This window comes from Octodon degus, unplaced genomic scaffold, assembly GCF_000260255.1.
Source record: "Octodon degus isolate 3935 unplaced genomic scaffold, OctDeg1.0 scaffold00055, whole genome shotgun sequence".
NCBI classification, from domain to species: domain Eukaryota; kingdom Metazoa; phylum Chordata; class Mammalia; order Rodentia; family Octodontidae; genus Octodon; species Octodon degus.
In genome coordinates this window covers 13,221,595-13,226,378 of record NW_004524631.1, presented here as the reverse complement: position 1 = coordinate 13,226,378, position 4,784 = coordinate 13,221,595, and the positions used below count along the sequence as shown (strand labels likewise).

The 4,784-nt window shown below is 43.2% G+C and overlaps 1 protein-coding gene across 1 annotated transcript in view; it reads left to right on the top strand.

Moving 5' to 3' along the window:
* Slc38a5 (solute carrier family 38 member 5) overlaps window positions 1–1,261 on the top strand; it is a 24,581-nt gene extending 23,320 nt beyond the window's left edge. Inside the window, 1 exon segment of the mRNA XM_023717813.1 lies at window positions 1,233–1,261. The gene's annotated coding sequence lies outside the window, so the exon portion shown is untranslated.
* Window positions 1,262–4,784: the final 3,523 nt, after the last annotated feature.

Sequence of the window (4,784 nt, the reverse complement as noted above, 5' to 3'; positions counted from 1 at the left end):
ACAGGAGGATCACTACAAGTCCGAGCTGCGAAGTATGCCAAATACATAAATGAAAAAAAGTTAAATAATGAAAGGAGTGATCAAAATATAGTGTGTGTATAAATGGGGACAAATTATAAAAAAGACACGCTAAAAATACCCAATAAAACGCTGTAATTAATCCTTCTCAAAATGCTTCCTCTGACTTCAAACACACTTAGCCCATTGTTCTTGGTTCTTTCTGAAGCAGTTCTGGGAGCCCTCTTTTGTTAGTGGCTTTAGGAGTTGTGATGAAATACTGTGAATGCTGTTGCCGAGTGCCGTGTAATAGAAAGGCAGGCTGGCAGGCATTACTGATGTGTTCTCCCTCACTTTATTCTCCAGACATGACGTTTTATGACTTATGGTTCTTCTTCAAAGTAAAAAATGGTACCAAAGAGGCTGGGGAGATAGCTGTGTAAGTGTCTGGGTTCCTTCCCTGGTACCCCATGCTGTGCCGGCTCCCGCCCCCCCACCCCATGTGCTGGCCAAAACTGCGCTTAGTAGCACACGCCTGTAATCCCAGATCACTGGGGAGACTGAGATAGGAGGATCACTACGAGTCGGAGCTGTGTAGTGAGACCCTGTACCAAATACGTTTTTTAAAAAAGGCCCTGAAAGGCAAACTTTTTTTTTTTTCTGTCGTTCTGAGACAGGGTCTAGCTATGTAGTTCAGGCTGGCCTTGAGCTCACGTTGTAACCTGGGCTGGCCTCGAACTCAGTGATCCTCCTGCCTCAGCCTCCCAGTGCTGGGATTACAGATGTATCCCACCACACATGGCCCATATTTTGTTTTCATTTAATTTTCTTTGACAATTGAATGAGCTTCACTAACTTTCCACATAATAATTTTCTATTTTACGTTTTTTGTGGAAGTTTCCCTTTCCTTCATTATGTTTTGCTTATTGATTTCTAGGATCCTTCTTTTTATATATGAAGGATGTGAATTTTGAAGCATGCCTTGCAAATTTTTTGCCAGGTGGTGATTTGCCTCCCAACTTTGTTGTCTCTTTACCCTCACGAGAATATTAGATCTTTGAGGGAAGATCTTTTTGCCTTTTTTATGGGTGCATATTAGTATTATGGAATCATGAGCTTTATGGTGTAATGTACTAGCACAAGCTTGTAGCATATTTTGGTTATTCTCATCCTCATCATACCCTTCTCTCTTTTCTCTCCCTAATTCACACCCCCCCCTTTTCTTTTTGAGACAGAGTCTCACTATGTAGTCCAGGTCGGCCTGGAACATGAGGTAACCCTCCTGCCTCAGCCTCTTGAATGCTGAGGTCACAGGTATGTACCACCATGCCCAGCTCCGTCACCATGTCTAGAAGGCTACCTTCTAGTTTCCTGTCCTCCTGTTTTTCAGTTTAGTTTTTGATTTCTTACAGAAGAGAAAGGATGTGATTTTTAACTTTTTTTTGTCTTTTTGAGACAGGGTCTTGCTGTGCAGTTGAGGCTGCCCTTGAGCTCACTTTGTAGCCCAGGCTGGTCTCAAACTTGAAATGATTCTCATGCCTCAGTCTCCTAAGTGCTGGGATTACAGGCATATGCAACCATGCCCAGCTAGGATATTTTTAAAAGTTCATAAGAAGAAATTATGCAAGTTTAAAATTTAAAAATCTGGGCTGGCTAAATAGTTCAGTGGATTAAAGTGTCTGCAAGCAGGCGCAGGGGCTGGGGATTCCATCCCCAGGCCTGCCATCCCTCCCCATGCACTGAGATGGCAATTGAGATTGCACTTGGTGGTGTGCGCCTGTAATCCCAGCTCTTGGGAGGCTGTAAACAGGTAGATCACTACGAGTCTGATCTAGTAGTGAGACCCTGAACACCCTGTAGACCCTTTCCTAAAATACAAAATAAATAAATAAATAAATAAATTTAAAATCTATGCATTTTTTAAGGACCTAAGGGCGAGAAAGATTTTATTTTATTTTATTTTGCGGAACGAGGGATCGAACTCAGGTCCTTGCGCTTGCCAGGAAAGCACTCATTCCACTGAGCCATCTCCTCAGCCCCTACATTTTATTTTTTGATAGTCATTATATTTGTAGTAATGACATTAAAAATAGTCACCAAGTAATTAAATGTATTAGTGGTTTTCTCATTGCTGAGACCCAATACCTAACACCCACTACTTGAAAGAGGAAGAACTTAATTTAGCTTATTGTTCAGGGGAACTTCATCCTGGCTCGAAGGCAGGAACACCATGGCAGATGGGTGTGGTAGAGCAAAGTTCCATGGTTCATGGGGTCTGGGAAGCGCAGAGAAGGAACAGTGCAAAAGAGGAAGGGGTCAGGGACAAGGAATCCAAGGCCAGGCCTTCATACTCAGAAGTGTGCTTCACTGATCCGCAGGGAGCAATCCAAATCCAATCAAGCGGATACTCCACTGGATCCACTGCATAAGACTTAGTTGTGCTCCTCAAGTGTTTCCTAAGTCATTTACTTGAGGAAATCTTCCTACTCCTGCCACTAGTGGCACTAGTGGGTCCCAGTGTACTTTAGGCTTTCCATGTACAGCCTTGATCCTTCTAAATGGCTCCTCTGAGAAAACCAATGGCAGGGAGAGGGCAATGGATCTTGAGCCTCAAACAATTAAATAATTTATTTAATTGTCATTACTTTTTCTTGAGTTAAGTACAGTTATCATTTCCACTGTAAAAAATTACAGACTGGAGCTCAAACAATTAAGCAACCAGCTTAAGATCACACAGTCCTGCTGACAGAGCTGTGATTCGAGTTGAATTGAATTCTAAGTGTGATTTTAATTATTCCTCCATGTTGGTGCAACTGTTTGTGAGGTAGGAAAGCATGGTCTCACCCTTTTAGGTTCCTTTTGGCAGCTAGATGATTTGTGATTTCAAGCCAGCTCTCAAGCCCTTCCCTTTCCCTGCCCTCAAGGATGACCCTGCTGATAACCTCCAAGATCGTTTGTCTGGACCCTCTGGGCAGCCACTTGCTTTTACAGCCTGGACTGGAGGCTTGGATGACAGCCACAAAGTCTCTACCCTCTCTGGCCTGTTCAACTGCTGCTAATTCTCTGGGGACTGGCCAGAGGATCATGCTTGACAGGGCAAATATCAGACATGAGGCCCAAAGCTGTAGTCCTCAATCTTTCCAAATCCCACTGAGGGAGTATAGGAGAAAGAAAAACATTAGAAAGGAGACATGAAGTCAGAGCTAAAAATTGTACTTTTAGGTGTGAATGGTGATACAACCCTGTAAACGCAGCACTTGAGGGGCTGAGGCAGGAGAATTGCTGTAGGTTCAAGGCCAGCTTGGACTATGTAGTAATATTACATCCCAAAACAAAAATATAAATGAATAAACAGTACTTTTAAGAAGACTTCAACTTTCAGGAGTCAGTTGAAGTTGCCTAAGAGAGCCTTATGTCAACAACCCTTTGGTTTGCTTTAAGACTCCTTCCTGGGCCAGTGAGATAGCTCAGTGGTCTAAAGCACCTGCTTAGGCAAGCTTAGGTAGGCACAGGGGACTGTGGTTCAGTATCCGGCACCACATGCTGGGCCAGCCCCACTTCCCAAAAAAGACTCCTTCCCTACCAGACCCATCACTTAAAGGCCATAATTGGCTTAATTAAAATAGAAATAGCTGGGCATGGTGATTCATGCCTGTAATCCTGGCACTGAGGAGGCTGAGGCAAGAGGATTGCATGTTTGGGGCCAGCCTGAACTATATAGAACCTGTTTCAAAGGAAAAAAAAAACCCTTAAAACAACATTCCCCAAATAAAACAAAACAAAAAAATTCCAAAAAAACCCAAAAACCAAAAGAGTCTAAGAAAGAGACTGACCCTAAAATAAAGGAGATGGTTGAAAGAATCCAATTTTAGTATATGTGCTGCCGAAGCAAGCACGGTTGAAAGAATCCAAAGAATAAATTGCCTATCTGCAAAAGAGCAAAAAAGAAGAAAAAATACTACTCCTTCCTCTGTAATATAGTAGTACCTTTTTTGGTGGGGAGGCCTACTTTTTGCCAGACTTTTTACCCCCTCAAAAAATAATGTTCCCAGTTTCAAATTATAATTTGAAATGAGTACTCTCATTTCTCTGAGCACTCCACACTCTGCTCTTGAGTGCATCTTAAACCTCTATCTAATAAACCCTCTGGCATCTTTCTTTGACACATCCTGAAAATTCTTTTTCCTTGTTGGGAGTCAGTGAACCTGTGGCATGGGTTAAGCTCCTTGTTTCAGCTTCTGGAATCTCTCAGACCCAGCTGTCTGACATGACTGGGCCATAATGAATACCACTGCTCCTGGAAACTCATGGGAAACTGCAGAGGTGAAGACTTTAGCCCCATCCTTTCCATGGAAGCAGCCAGTCAAGCAGCCGCTTCTGAGTTCAGGTGAGCTGGCACTATTGAGCCAGAGGATTAGGGAATGGCAGGCTGGCTGAGCAAGGGACATAACCTGAGCCAAAATGGAGGCTGAGCAGCAGGATGTGACCTGTCAGTCATAGCCCAGTGTATAGGCAGAACAACTTTTGATGGACTGGATCTGGCTGGATATAAAAGGTGGCGGCCAGTGACTTCATAACCACTGTGATCTCGTTGTTCTGTTGTCCTTCGCTTTCTGCAGTAGTCCGTCCTACTTGTGATAGATGTTTACTCTTTTTTTTTTTTTGGTGGAACTGGGGATTGAATTCAGGCCCTTGCACTTGCCAGACATGCACTTATTCTACTGAGCCATTTCTCCGGCCCCTTAGGTATTTATTTCTTCTCTTCTCTTTCTCTTTCTCTTTCTCTT